Raw genomic sequence first — 16965 nt, forward strand, 5'->3', positions numbered from 1 at the left:
TTCGTGTCTTGTTTTCGTAACGGACAGATAGAAGTCGCAGACAGTTCTGAATGGCGGCTTACCCGTTGTGGCGAAAGACAACTTCAAGACCTCTATGGGGCTGTCGTTCCAAAGGACACCGTGAAGAACATAAAATTCCTGGATGTGGAGAAACAGGACGAATACTCAGGCGACTGTGGACTATTTGCTATAGCGAATGTTGTGGAACTTCTCTTCACCGGGGACGTACCCATCTGCAGATACGACTATCCATTAATGAGGCCACATCTCATACAGTGCCTGGAGGATGGAGAGTTCACACCTTTTCCAAAAATTGGGAAAAGAAGACGCCAGGAAGTGTATGGAAGTAATAAGAGAGTGAGACTTAATCCGGCTTTTACTAACAGCATCGAAGAAACTGAAAAAGTGAGACCACCTCCAAAAACCTGTAGAAGAAGATGCGTCACTCAGTAAGGACGTAATAAACTGGGGGAACCTGATGCGGCAGTTATTAGCTGCAGCTCAACATCAAATCCCACGTGGCGTCATAGTATAGAACTGAGCAGAAGGAAAAACTGGGGATTAGGGCTACTGGCGACACCCCAAAAACAAAAACGACACACAGCAGCCACCTCATGGGTGTGTTGGAAGAGCTGCTAAGCTATTAGTTGTTTAAAAAATGTTGACAGTTACATCCAACTCATTCATAACTTAATAACATGAAGATTTAACCCAAATAACAGTAGGTACCGTACTTCAGCTAGTAGATAAATAATATAGATATATGTTTTATAAGACATCTTTTGAAAAATGTATATTACTGGAGAGCAATGTTCCCTCTAACTTTACGAAGGCTGTGTGCAGCAAAATATATTGTAAACCAAATGAATAGATTGTTCCTATGTGCCAAAGGATGTTTCTGTACAATTCACTTTCTGTGTATCCTTCTGAGAACGTAATACTCAAAAGACACAGAAAAACAAATGCACAATAGTGAAGCACTGTCTGTTCTCTTGAAATTTTCTTATTTAAAGTGATCAGGAAACCTCAGGACCCGTACCGTTTGTGTTGGTCTACACTGGGCAGACATATAACGCAAGGGGAGGGACACTGACGTCACCACAGGCACTCCATTCCCTTTTCAATGGGGCAATAATATGAAATGGAAAAGCTTGTAATAGTGTAATACAGTATTTATTACAAGTTAAAAATGCAGAATAAAAAGTGGGAAAAACTTTGAAATATGACTCTCACCAAACAGGAAGGTCTACAAAACATTACATAAGAGCATAGATGTTATAAAAGCAGGCGTCCCTGGTACGTCCCCTATCCTTTAGGATCAGGTCCTCTGAACTGAAGGGGAATTCAGCAGAGAGGACCTGGTCCTAAAGGATAGGGGACATACCAGGGACGCCTGCTTTTATAACATCTATGCTCTTATGTCTGCAATGTTTTGTAGACCTTCCTATTTGGTGAGAGTCCTATTGCAAAGTTTTCCTCCTTTGGCACATAGGAACAATCTATTCATTTGGTTTATGGTATTGTATATAAGGTGTTATATTTTTCTAGAAGTGTACCCAGGCTGCCTTGCGCACAAGTTCAGTCACCACTTTTCTTTTTGTTTCTGGCAAAAGATATAACACTGTACAGTACAGTATGTATAGTATACAGTACAGTATACCAACAGCGGGAACTGTGCACATCACTTCCGGCCAAGTTCTGTCTTCCGGCCAAACGGCATCCCAGCGTGAGGGTATGGGGCAACAGAACACTACAGACGGACACCTTATTTAAATGGTAAGTTTATGCCTTTTTCACTATGTTTCACCTTACCTTTGAAAACAGAGTGTGATTGTTCCGAAACGTTAGGATCACCTTGCATCTTGTAATGCAATAAAAGATTTCAACTATTTGCAAGTCCTATATATATATTAGCAATGTTCTTTGTCACTCTGGAAGATAAAGGTAATAGGGTGCCTTACTAATAGCAGAGATTATATACTGTAGACGAGTATTCCGCAAGCAGCAGAAGAAGAGTCGGCACTCCACAGTCTGATCCAACTGGTGTATTTAAATATCAAAAATATACATTACATGCGAAATTGCCGGGGGGCCATGAAACGTTGATGTCACTGTAACGCATGTAATGTATGTTTTTGATATTTAAATACACCAGTTGGGTCAGACTGTTGAGTGCTGACTCTTCTTCTGCTGCTTGCGGAATACTCGTATATATATATATATATATATATATATATATATATATATATATATATCCAGACAATAGGATCACACTCTCCACCAATACAGAAAGACAACTGCCGGGGTGTCAGCTGAGATGTCCCAACGGTCCGGTCCATCCAAAATATAGAGTGAAATAAATGAGGCCACTCACCGGACTTTGTTTGCAAATGACGTATTTAAAGCAGGCATGTCCAAACAGCTGCCCTCCAGCTGTTTTGAAACTACACATCCCAGCATGCCTTGCAATAGTTTTCGCATAACCTAATAGCAAGACTATAGCAATGCATGATGGGAATTGTAGTTTCACAACAGCTGGAGGGCCATAGTTTGGACATGCCTGATTTAAAGGATCATTAGTCCATATCAACAAACATTAAAGTGCACTTTAGGAGGAGGTAGTGGGGGCCTTGAAAAAGGTCTGAAGGCAGACCGAAACGTCGGCCCATGGCCCACTGTCATGCACATAGCACTTTAATGTTGGTTAATATGGAGGAATGATCCTTTAAATACTTCATTTGCAAACAAAGTCATGTGAGTGGCCTAATTTATTTCACTCTAGATATATATGTGTGTGTGTGTATATATATATATCAGGGTTGCCGACCCTCCCGAAATTTCCGGGAGTCTCCCGAAAATCGGGGCTCCCTCCCGGCCCCCCGGAAGGGTGGGCAACCCTCCCGGATTCAGGGGGGGACCCCGCTGTCCCCCGGATCGCGGCATTAAAATGCCGCAATCCTCGGGTCTCAGAGGAGGGGGCGGACCTAAAATGACACAATCGCGTCATTTTAGCCCCGCCCCCTCCACGGAGATCACTGAACTAGCTGGTTTACCAGCATGGGGGCGGGGCTTAGTGATGTCACGCTTAAGCCCCGCCCCCTGAGCGGCTACTGAATCTCTCCTCTCCGGGCTTCTCCCGGAGAGGAGAATGAGAAAGTCGGCAACCCTGATATATATATACGTTTGATTTGCATTTGTGTATCCTGAAGACAGGCGTAAGCCCGAAATGCCGTAGATTAAAACACAGCCACGTTTACCTTTATCTGAGTCCCGTAGTGATGTTCATTTGACCAGATATCGATATGTTGCGGGGTTACACCCTGCATGAGAAGGCACCTGGGCAATTTAATTTAACTCAGCGGCATACCACAGAATTATATATTATATGTATATAAATATATATTAAATCTATTTAAATATTAAACACACAGTATAAATAACATTAGTTGTTCATTATTATTTTTTTGTGTGTGTGTGAATTTTTTATTTTATTTGGTGGTTTTCAGAATATGGTGGTACAGACATATCGCAAAAGCAACAACAACCACAGAAATACAAATATCAAGGTACATGCAGTGAAATGAACAAGGAAACCAGAGATCTATGTCATATGAAACAGTTAAAGTGTGGGTGAGGCGGATGAGAATACAGTGCAAGCATCTAAAGGCATCTACTGTATCTCTTCATTAATTTACGTTGGAGCACAGCACATTATACATCTCCAGATATAATCTGTGCTGCTGGGGGACCCTGCTACTGCCACTATATAACGCTCAGTGTGTGGGTTTGTGCTATCTCCATTCCTCTCCTCACATCATGTCACTGCCCCGTCACATACAGCCCTGTTGTCACTGACATATCATGCGTGTCCTAATATAGTCTAGGGATGCTAGGGGTGTGTTACCCCCGAAGTATATGTTCGCAGATTGTAATTTATATATTTACCAAGTTTGGTGTAAATTGCTCTAGTCAGTCCAAAGTTAAGCAGTCTGCTGTTATACACTGTGCTACGGGTGTCTTACTCCCACAGTGTTTGTTCCCAGATTGTAATTGATATTTGTACCAAGTTTAGTGTAAATTGCTCCAGTCAGTACAGAGTTATGCTGTCTGCTGAAACAATCTGTGCTGCTGTCTCAGCCCAAGGGGTGCTAGGGCTGTGTTACCCCCACAGTGTTTGTTCCCAGATAGGAAATCATATGTGTACCAAGTTTGTTGTAAATTGCTCCAGCCATTCCAGAGTTATGCTGTCAGCTGAAATACTCTGTGCTGCTGCCTCCCCCCTAGAGGTATGTTACCTAACAGTGTTTGTTCCCAGATTGTAAATCATATGTGTACCAAGTTATGTGTCAATTGCTCCAGTCATTCTAGGGTTATGCTGTCTGCTCTAATACTCTGTGCAGTTGTCCGACCCCTAGGGGTGCTAGGGGTATGTTTCCCCCACAATGTTTGTTCCCAGATTGTAAGTAATATGAGTTCCAAGTGTGCCGTAAATTGCTGCAGTCATTCCGGAGTTATGCTGGAACATACATATGAGGGTACAGCAAAAATTGTGTTTTTTAAGTAATAAAAAATTAACAGTAATGTTTTCTATTTGGAATTTTTTTAGTTGCCTCGGCCGTGTTTTAATACGCGCTTATGTAAAATTTAATTTGTAAACTGTGGATTTGTAAAGAAAGACAGAAGCACAGACAAATTTTTGCTTTTATATACTATATATGATATAGATAGATCTATATACTGTATAGATATATATACATATATTGGTATAAATGTATATATCACTACTTGCCTATCAACACACACACACACACACACACAACCCTTTTCTAATTTTATTTCTGCTGTCCTTATATACAGGCAGCAGCATAGGCCTTTTGTTTGTGTTATGGAATTTTCCTATTTTATATTGTAATGATTTTAACTATGTGAGCTTTTGTGGAACCACACATCCCAGCAAGTCCGGCAAGAGTTTTACATGCCTTAATAGCAAAACTATGGAATAACATGCTTGGATGTGTAGTTCTCCAGCAGCTGGAGGACATGCATTGGGGGAAAGCAGCCAGAGGGAGGCTGATGATGTCACAGACAGCCTTTGTGATGTCACAGCAGGTGTGAAAGAAAAAGCCCTGCTTGGGACAGGACAATCACTCATTGGATGAGAGTGAGCGGTGTTGGTAGCTATAACCCTTTGTAGCTGTATACACGTGTTTTCTCATTGCTTTATATTCAAGTTTATTCTTGAACATTTACAGAAAATGTGGCGTAGCTGTATAAGCTCGTTTTATCATTACTTCAAATTCAAGTTTATTCCTGAAAATCCACAGAATATGTGGCTGCCTGATTTTGGGCTGACACAGGAAGACAGAAGTAATTTTCTGCAGGGCCGCGGTCTGACCGGCTGCGCCATTGACGCTGCTCAGCAAATATTGCGCCAGCAATTTGATGTACAAGGATTACAACCCTTAAATAAAGGTGCATATGGCTCCTTTGATGCCGTCTCTGGGCTTGCAGTACAGATACACCCAGATATGGATGACAGGCACTGCTTCGTGTCTTGTTTTCGTAACGGACAGATAGAAGTCGCAGACAGTTCTGAATGGCGGCTTACCCGTTGTGGCGAAAGACAACTTCAAGACCTCTATGGGGCTGTCGTTCCAAAGGACACCGTGAAGAACATAAAATTCCTGGATGTGGAGAAACAGGACGAATACTCAGGCGACTGTGGAATATTTGCTATAGCGAATGTTGTGGAACTTCTCTTCACCGGGGACGTACCCATCTGCAGATACGACTATCCATTAATGAGGCCACATCTCATACAGTGCCTGGAGGATGGAGAGTTCACACCTTTTCCAAAAATTGGGAAAAGAAGACGCCAGGAAGTGTATGGAAGTAATAAGAGAGTGAGACTTAATCCGGCTTTTACTAACAGCATCGAAGAAACTGAAAAAGTGAGACCACCTCCAAAAACCTGTAGAAGAAGATGCGTCATTCACTAAGGACGAAATAAACTGGGGGAACCTGATGCGGCAGTTATTAGCTGCAGCTCAACATCAAATCCCACGTGGCGTCATAGTATAGAACTGAGCAGAAGGAAAAACTGGGGATTAGGGCTACTGGCGACACCCCAAAAACAAAAACGACACACAGCAGCCACCTCATGGGTGTGTTGGAAGAGCTGCTAAGCTATTAGTTGTTTAAAAAATGTTGACAGTTACATCCAACTCATTCATAACTTAATAACATGAAGATTTAACCCAAATAACGGTAGGTACCGTACTTCAGCTAGTAGATAAATAATATAGATATATGTTTTATAAGACATCTTTTGAAAAATGTATATTACTGGAGAGCAATGTTCCCTCTAACTTTACGAAGGCTGTGTGCAGCAAAATATATTGTAAACCAAATGAATAGATTGTTCCTATGTGCCAAAGGATACGTCTGTACAATTCACTTTCTGTGTATCCTCCTGAGAAAGGGAATGGAGTGCCTGTGGTGACGTCAGTGTCCCTCCCCTTGCGTTATATGTCTGCCCAGCGTAGACCAACACAAACGTTACGGGTCCTGAGGTTTCCCGATCACTTTAAATAAGAAAATTTCAAGAGAACAGACAGTGCTTCACTATTGTGCATTTGTTTTTCTGTGTCTTTTGGGTATTACGTTCTCAGGAGGATACACAGAAAGTGAATTGTACAGACGTATCCTTTGGCACATAGCAACAATCTATTCAGTTGGTTTATGGTATTGTATGTAAGGTGATACATTTTTCTAGAAGTGTACCCAGGCTGCCTTGCGCACAAGTTCAGTCACCACTTTTCTTTTTGATTCTGGCGAAATATATTGGCTGTGCAACTTTGGAAGGAAATTAAAATTTTTGTGCGTCACATAATTTTATAAAGGTCTAGTAAACAAAATGGTTAATTTTTAATAATTACAATAATTGGTACTTATGTATTATATGGGCTCCAATGTTAAATGCACCCCATTTTTTCATACCCCTACTATCCAACTACGCACGGAGTTGTTATTATATAGTGTGGCGAGCGTGGCGAGCCACTGTGCCCGAAGCGTGGCGAGCGCAGCGAGCCCCGCGAGGGGACGCGGTCTCATAAGAAAAACGGGAGCCCAGATATTACATAAGTACCCAATAATTAACCAACACTGTATAATGCCAAATGGAATGAGTCAAAATTCACATAATGCCAAACGGATTGAACCAAAATTCACATAATGCCACATGGATTGAGCCAAAATTCACATAATGCCACACAGCGTCTGATGTCACAGCTGGGCAGGCTGTCATGCGTGTCCCGCTGGCAATCTTGGCACCAGCAGCAGGCAGCAGCAGTGCCAACACAATCTAGGGGTTTTTTAAGCACATTACCGTATTTTTCGCTCTATAAGACGCACCTGACCATAAGACGCACCTAGTGTTAGAGGACGAAAACAGGAAAAAAAATATTCTGAACCAAATAGTGTAATGCTCGCTTCCCCCCTCCCCTTGTATTTGTATGCCCGCTCCCCCCTTCCCCTGGTACTTGTATGCCCGCTCACCCCCCCCCCTTCCCTGATACTTGTTAGCAGCTCGCAGAGCTCCGGGCAGTGGGGATCATGCAGTGCAGGGCTGTAACTAGAACTCTGTGGGCCCCCTAGCAAAATTATTAAAGGGCCCCCTCCCTCCATTATCACTACAATGCTCCTTATGATCAGGGGAAAGAGAGAGAAGAGCGAGTGCTTCATGGAAAAGGAGGGAATGCTGACAGAAAGGTGGCATCCAGTAGCTTTCTATACAGGCCAATATTCCATCACTAGGTCATTTTTTTTTTAATCCAGTTATTCTTTATATATTCCCCCCCCCCCCCCCCCCCCATACCGTCCTACATATTAAATGGCCTTATGAATTGTTGAATGTGTTTATTACTGTATATATATATATATATATATATATAGGGTTTGCATATATATATATATATATATATAAATATATATAAAAGTTGTCTATTTACTATTTATATCTTTCACATTATCTTTTTCTGTTATATAATACATTTATTGCTATTAATGAATTTCTGAGTGGCTTGTAAAATCTGTTGCTCCTAGCGCTGCCCTGACTGTGTTTTGTTTGTCTTTGTTTTGAGAGTGAGGGCTTATTCAGGTTCATTCGTTCGGTTAGGCATTCACACGTATCCGAGTGAACGAACGGCGCACCCACGTGGTGAGCGAAGACACGCCTATAAGGCAACCGCATCCGTTCAGACAGCCTAACACACAAAATGGAGTGGCGTGGTAATGCACGTACACTTCCATGTGCAGACAGAATTCACAAAGTTCGTACAGTCTTCCTGCGTGCGGACGACCGGACAGCCGACCAAACGCCCTCTGCTGGTGTTTAACACGGCCCTGCACGATTCTGTACGGAACTCATTCTCTAACCCATTAACCAATTGTATGTTATTTATTGCATACGATTAACTAAGTGTTAAAGCAATACAAGCGATAGGAAGGCACACAGAGTAGTGTAAAAGGTTAAACTTGCAAAGTATGCTTCCCGTGTGGTTGCCATGTAGGTAGTTAATTGATAAATGAGAGAAGGGGCGTGTATTATGTGCAGGTGAACGATTTCTAGCCATTGTGCATGTTGATTGCCTGACGAATGCGGGCCCGATCATGCGATTGTCGATCGGCTGGTCAACGAAGCTTGAGACTGCTCGGAGACTCGTGCGAGGCGTACACCCAGCACTTATTTTCACCACCCACATGCACGCCCCAGTTAACACCCAGTTGTGCCCACTTTTGATGCCGCGCCCTGTGATTCACCCACATTACACCCACTCTGTCCTACCGTGCATGGCTAAGTTTTCTTTGGTCGCTGTGTTACGTCCGTGCACAGTGGTGGGCGGCCGCACATGCACATATCGAACGTGCACGGTGGGATGAAAAACGCGCTCCGTCCGAATTCTTATCTGTCCGACTCAATCAGAATAAGGGCCTGAGGGATCTCACCTCTGGGTAGCAGCTGGAGTGGTAGCAACTACCTTTAGCCAGAGCCGGCCCTAGCCAATTTGATGCCCTAGGCAAAATTTTGGCTGGAACTGCTGCTAGTTCCATCTCTGATCCAGCACCCCTCTCACAGCAAAGCTTCCATTACTCAGCAGCGCACAGCAGCCAGCAACAAAACCACCATCCACTGGCGTATCCATAATGGATGCAAGGTGTGCCACAAGCTGTACACCCTGCACCCATTTCATTCTACTCACCTCATCATCAGTACGGCAGAGCAGCGGTAAAGACCAATATTCACATTACACAGCACGCAGTGACCCATAGTGACATTACACAGCACATAGTGACCCATAGTGACATTACACAGCACGTAGTGACCCATATTCATATTACAGAGGGCGTAGTGACCCATAGTCATATTACACAGCATGTAGAGACCCATATTCTCATTACAAAGCACACAGTGACCCATAGGGCGGTATTCAATTAGCCTGATTCGCCATGTTTTTATGGCGAATTTGTGCTGTTTGGCGAATTTCTGACTAAAACGGTGAATCACCCTATTCAATGAGCAGATGGCGAATACATTTCAAGGTTTTTTTCACCATGATTCACCGAGTAGCAATCGCTATCTTTTTATGGTGAAGTGGAAGGTGAACTTTTAAAATAAAGTGTTTTGTTTTTTACTTTTGGTGTCAAAAAATCAGGAATTTTATTCTGAGGAGGGGCATGCTATTTTTATTCATGTGCTGTAAGCACATGAATATATATTTAATTTAAAAAAATATATATATATTTTTTTTATAGTGAATATACGGTCCCCTGCTGGCACCCCCGGGGGGCAGCCTGTGCTGCCTGGCACCCGGGGAGCCCACCTACCCCCCACAAAGTTCTGGGGCAGGCAGAGAGACTTCCATCTCTTTGCCTGCCACTGTCCTCAGGCTCCCTGCGGCAATCGCCGCAGGAGCTCATATTCGCCAGTCAGGGGCAGCGAGCCCCTGACACGTTGAATACCGGAGCCAGCAGGCTCCGGAACGTGGCGAATGTGCAGCGAATCCTAAAAAGGATTCGCTGCACCTCGCAGGTATTCTCATTGAATACCGCCCATAGTCACATTACACATCGCATAGTGACCCATATTCATATTACACAGCGCGTAGTGACGCATATTCACACGTAGTGACCCATATTCACATTACACAGTACATAGTGACCCATATTCACATTACACAGCGCATAGTGACGCATATTCACACGTAGTGACCCATACTCACATTACACAGTACATAGTGACCCATATTCACATTACACAGCGCGTAGTGACGCATATTCATACGTAGTGACCCATATTCACATTACACAGTACATAGTGACCCATATTCACATTACACAGCGCAAAATGACGCATATTCACACGTAGTGACCCATATTCACATTACACAGTACATAGTGACCCATATTCACATTACACAGCGCGTAGTGACTAATATTCACACGTAGTGACCCATATTCGTATTACACAGCGCGTAGTGACGCATATTCACACGTAGTGACCCATATTCACATTACATAGTACATAGTGACCCATATTCACATTACACAGTACATAGTGACCCATATTCACATTACACAGCGCAAAATGACGCATATTCACACGTAGTGACCCATATTCACATTACACAGTACATAGTGACCCATATTCACATTACACAGCGCGTAGTGACTAATATTCACACGTAGTGACCCATATTCACATTACACAGCGCAAAATGACGCATATTCACACGTAGTGACCCATATTCACATTACACAGTACATAGTGACCCATATTCACATTACACAGCGCGTAGTGACTAATATTCACACGTAGTGACCCATATTCGTATTACACAGCGCGTAGTGACGCATATTCACACGTAGTGACCCATATTCACATTACACAGTACATAGTGACCCATATTCAAATTACACAGCGCGTAGTGACCCATATTCACATTACACAGTACATAGTGACCCATATTCACATTACACAGTACATAGTGACCAATATTCATATTACACAGCGCGTAGTGACTAATATTCACACGTAGTGACCCATATTCGTATTACACAGCGCGTAGAGACGCATATTCACACGTAGTGACCCATATTCACATTACACAGTACATAGTGACCCATATTCACATTACACATTGCGTAGTGACTAATATTCACACGTAGTGACCCATATTCACATTACACAGTACATAGTGACCAATATTCATATTACACAGCGCGTAGTGACTAATTCTCACACGTAGTGACCCATATTCACATCACACAGCGCATAGTGACTAATATTCACACGTAGTAACCCATATTCACATTACACAGTACATAGTGACCAATATTCGTATTACACAGCGTATAGTGACTAATATTCACACGTAGTGACCCATATTCACATTACACAGTACATAGAGACCCATATTCGTATTAGACAGCGCGTAGTGATGCGTATTCACACGTAGTGACTCATGTTCACATTACACAGCGCATAGTGACTAATATTCACACGTAGTGACCCATATTCACATTACACAGTACATAGTGACCCATATTCGTATTACACAGCGCGTAGTGATGCATATTCACACGTAGTGACCCATATTCACATTACACAGTGACCAATATTCATATTACACAGTGCATAGTGACTAATATTCACACGTAGTGACCCATATTCACATTAAACAGCGAGTACTGACCGATTCACATCAAACAGTGCATACTGACCCATATTGACATTATGCAGGGGCTGGGTGTTCGGCGGGCTGCGCTCTGCTCGCTAAGTGGCAAATGAACGCTGCTTATAGAGCGATCCTGAATCAGGCCCGCTGTTTCCCTCACTTACTAAGCTCTCACACACAGCCAACTCCCTTACAATATATACCACACACACACTTTCTCACTGGTTCCCAGTGTGAGGGGACAGGCGGCGGGGGGCTGTGCTGGGGAGGGGATGGAGGAGGCTTACCTCCGTCTCCCTCCGGCTGGCTCCCCGTTGCGGCGTCGGCGGCGAGATTGCGGCCTGGAGGAACTTGAGTCCGGGAGGATTCAGGTTCCTCCAATCAACCGCAGGTATTTCGAATGGCGCGCCTCGCGCGAGCCAATAAGCGCTCGCGGCGAGGCGGCCAATCAGCGCGGGACGCGGCGGACCAATCCGGGCTCGCCGCGTCATAGCTCCGCCTCCTCCCAGCGTCTTATATTAGACGCGGGGGAGCGGCGGAGCGCAGTTCGTCGGCGGAGAGGGAGCGAGGAAGAGCTCCTGAAGGCAGAAGAGAGAAGCAGTGGCAGAGACGGCGGCGGAGACGGCGGCAGAGACGGCGGCAGATCCAGGAGCAGCCAGCACCGCAGCAGAGGCTACCGAAGAGCCCGAAGAACAGAAGCTGAGGACCGGAGAGTGCTGCAGCAGTGGGGAGACAAAAGAGCTAACGAAGTCCCCTGCTGCAGCCTCTCCCACCGGATCGGGTAAGTGGCCCTGGCCGGCCACCACCAGCACATAGCCACCCTAGACCACCACTGTCAGGCCTCCGGCCTGTGCCTCAGTGTCAGGCCTCCGGCCTGTGCCCTAATCCCAGGCCTCCGGCCTGTGCTCTAATCCCAGGCCTCCGGCCTGTGCCCTAATCCCAGGCCCCTAGCCTGTGCCCAATCCCAGGCCTCCGGCCTGTGCCTCTGTGTCAGGCCTCCAGCCTGTGCCCTAACCCCAGGCCTCCGGCCTGTGCCTCAGTATCAGGCCTCCAGCCTGTGCCCTAACCCCAGGCCTCCTGCCTGTACGTAATCACCAGGCCTCCGACCTGTGCTCATCCCCAGGCCTACTGCCTGTGTCTCATAGGCCTGCGGCATCCATCTTAGGCCTGTCGGCCATTTTGTATATTAGCTAACTGTATAGGAAGGGAAGGGTGATCCAGCCCTCCCACACCACAGGTTTTGAACTGGGATAGACGGCTGTCTACCCAGGTATCAGGGCCTGTTCTAGGGGGTGTATTGCAGTAAGCCGGGAGCACTTTATATCACAGAGGTTAGTACCTTTCACACACACCGGTTATAGTATGATCTGCTCACGTCATTGTTTGATTGTCTTTATGTCTGCCTTGACTGTTAGTTAGAGGATATTGCTTGTTATTTGCTAGTGTAAGTTCAGCCTAGTTACTCGTGTTACGTTAGGGACAGGTTAGTCCTAGTTAGATTAGAGAAGGGTTGTAGAGAGGCTGTTTTCGTTCTCGTTCCCCAGGTGCTGGGATCCTCAAGCAAGGTGACAAGGAATTACGTAGGTGAGTTTCATCCGTGTGTGTGTTTGTCCCTGAGCGCCGGTCTGTGGCTCTCCCGTGAGAGAGTCACACCTACCACCTACGTGCGAAAGTGCGAATAGGTGAAGTTAGGGTGGCTGAGGCCTTTGGCCGATGATGACCTTCGCCTAACCGGCGAAGCTTGCAGCCACCCGCGGGTGTCCATAAGTGACCCTGTCTTACTATACAGCCCGGCTGTGGTTACAAGTATCCTTTTCCCCTCTAGTGATATTCCGGTCCTCGTTGGATACCTGAGGCGGACTCTTCGCGGAACCTTTGAGGGTTGAGGAGCTCACCTAACCGTAAGTGAATATTCACATTTGGCGTAGTCGGCAGGATGTCGGAGACAGAGGAGACTTCTCCGAAGGGGGACCGAAAGTTTAACTTCGGCTCCGCCCTCTCCAGAGTGCCCCGGTACGATGGGCGGAATATGCCGCTGGGAGATTGGAAGAAGAGACTGGAAGGGATCATCCAGATGTACCAGGTGCCGGAAGAGCTCCAGCATCAACTTGCTGTTAATGCCTTAGATGGAGAGGCCTGGCGGTCCGTCATCCTTGTCGCCGAGGATGAGCGGGGTACTTTAGACAACGTGTTTGAGATACTCGACGGAATCTATGGCAATACTTCCTCCGCCGGAAACCTGCGACAGCGATTGTTTACGCGTGTGCAGAGGGAGGACGAATCTATCCCGCAGTTTGCCAATGCCCTCCAAGAAATGCTGGGGGAAATTTGTCGTCGCGACCCGGAGTGTTTGGGCAAGCTGACCAACCCCAGCATCGTACTACGAGATCAGTTCGCACTGGGATTACGGAGCGTTCCCCTGCGGCAGATTTTGTTGGACAAGATTTCTGACAACAAAACGCTTACGTTTCACCAGACCCAAGTTGAGGCCATCGCCCGAGACCGGGATGCCAACTTCGGCCCCTACGCTATGGCCCCACAGTGTCTGACGCCTGTCTCGGCCCCAGTCGTTCGGGAGGAACCCCACCCCCTTGAATCCTGTATCAAGGATTTGAAGGAGGCCTTCTCAAAAGTCACCTTAGAAATGAGAGAAGAGATCTCCCAGTTGCGGGAGGAAGTCCATCGACAGAGGGGTCATGGAAGCGTAGAAGACCGTGCTCCCCGGCGAGTGCAAGGGGGATCACGAGGGGCCAACCCCGGCGGGGCCCGTCCTAGAGAGAACAGGGGCCCACGATGTTACAGCTGTGGCCGCTTCGGACATTTCGCCCGGGAGTGCGGGGCCGACCGGGGCCCTCCTTTAAACTAGAGTCCCTCGCGGTCACGGGACCACCCGCGGGGGAGATGGGCGGAGAGGCAGCTATAGTGGATTCAGCTGACCTAGTGGGAGAGTGTCCTGTTGTTGTGGGATGTTTTGCGGACAAGGAACAGAAATGCCTGTTGGACACCGGCTCTCAGGTGACCACCATGTCGGAGGACTGTTTCCTGGAACATTATTCCCACCTGAAGGAGGCAGTGTTTGAAAGCTGGGTTACCCTTACGGCTGCTAACAACCTTCCTATCCCAGTCGTGGGGGTGGTCTGGATGGAGATAGAGATTTGTGGCCAGAAGGTGGGGAAGAAGGGGATCCTGGTAGTTAAAGGTAAGGGGCTCAGCCATGGGCCGGTGATCGTCGGTATGAATGTATTGAAGGATCTTGATCGGATTTTGTTCCAGGAGAGTGGCCCCCAATACTGGAAGAAGCTGGGTGTCCAGCGCCCGGTGCAACAGGCATTTCAACAAGTGGGACAAATTTGCGAAACCGGAAGGTCGGAGGAGTCTATGGGAATTATCAAAACTAGTCATAGACAACAGATAGAGCTGCCTCCCCGTCAAGAGATCGTTCTTCCCCTCGAGGTAAGGACCCACCGGCGGTTGGAGGGGTTTGAAGTGATGGTGGAACCCGACGGATATTTGGGAATTGGCTCCGGCCTCATCCTGGCCCGAACCCTGGCAGTGGTAAGGGACGGCAAAGTATTGGTTCGGCTGTGCAACCTTCTGGATGAGCCCAGGAAAATTCCAGCCGGCGCCACCATAGCTACCGTGACTACTGTCCCCAGGGATAATATATGTGGGGGGCGGCCAATTTTGCTACGACCAGAGGAAAAAGAGGCATGGTCGATGGCGGTGAGTTTGGGAGAGGAGGAGTGCCCCAGTACAGATTGGAATGGTCGAGTAATTCGGGAACAGATGGATGTTTCCCTAGATGAGTGCGATGCTGCGACAGTACAGAAGCTGGAGGACATGCTGTGGGAGAGGCGGAAGGTTTTTTCCCGGCATGAGGAGGATTTTGGGTATACTGAAGACTTGCAGCATGAGATCCGCACTGGAGATAGTCTTCCCGTTCGAGAGAGGTACCGGCCAATTCCTCCCAAACTTTACCAAGAGGTGAAAACAATGTTGCGGCAGATGCTGGAGAACAAGGTGATCCGTGAGAGTAAAAGTCCGTGGGCCGCCCCCATTGTTCTTGTGCGGAAGAAAGATGGTTCCATCCGATTCTGTGTGGATTACCGTCGGTTGAATAGCTGCACCGTCCGAGATGCGTACCCATTGCCACGAATCGAGGAATCCCTAGCTGCCCTCGGGGACGCTCGGTATTTTTCCACACTAGATCTGGCCAGTGGGTACTGGCAAGTCGCCGTAGCTACGCAGGACCAAGAAAAGACTGCCTTTACGACACCGATGGGGTTGTTTGAATTTCTTCGTATGCATTTTGGACTCACCAATGCGCCGGCAACATTCCAACGGATGATGGAGAGGTGTTTGGGGGACTTGAACTTTGAAGCGCTGTTGATTTACCTGGATGACATCATTGTCTTTGCTTCTACTCTGGATGAACACCTGGTGAGGTTGGACTTGGTGCTGCAGCGCCTGGAGAAGTACGGACTTAAGCTAAAGCCCCGCAAGTGCCATCTCCTTAAAGCCAGTCTCGAGTACCTGGGTCATGTGGTGTCCAGGGATGGAGTGTGCCCCACCCCGAGTAAGATTTCGGCTGTACAAGACTGGAAAACTCCTACCACCATTACAGAGTTACGAGCCTTCTTGGGATTGGTTGGCTACTACCGTCGGTTCATCAAGGACTTTGCCAAGGTGGCCGAGCCCCTGCAGGCCCTGCTGCGAGGTGTCGCCACTACCAACAAGAAACAGGCCGTGGCCTGGGGGGCTCCCCAGGAGATGGCGTTTGCCCACCTCAAGCGAATGCTCACGGAGGCGCCGGTACTGGGCTATGCCAACTTTGAAAAGCCTTTCATTCTTTATACGGACGGCAGCCTGCAGGGACTGGGGGCCGTACTATCCCAGGAACAGGACGGCCAGGAGCGAGTGATTGCCTATGGCAGTCGGAGTTTGCGAGAGACCGAGAGGAACCCGGACAATTACAGTGCCTTCAAGTTAGAGCTACTAGCAGTAGTCTGGGCCGTGACTGAGAAATTTGCGGAGTATCTGGCGGCAGCTCACGTGGAGATCTTCACCGACCACAATCCCCTGGCCTATTTGGACACTGCCAAGCTTGGAGCGTTGGAACAACAGTGGGTAGCGCGACTGGCGAAATACAGCCACAAGATCCGCTACCGGCCAGGAAAAAGTAACGGGAATGCTGATGCTTTATCTCGGTTTCCTCAACAGATACCCCTGG

The sequence above is a fragment of the Crinia signifera genome, chromosome 11 (genome assembly GCF_055691185.1).
Source record: "Crinia signifera chromosome 11, ASM5569118v1, whole genome shotgun sequence".
Lineage (NCBI taxonomy): Eukaryota > Metazoa > Chordata > Amphibia > Anura > Myobatrachidae > Crinia > Crinia signifera.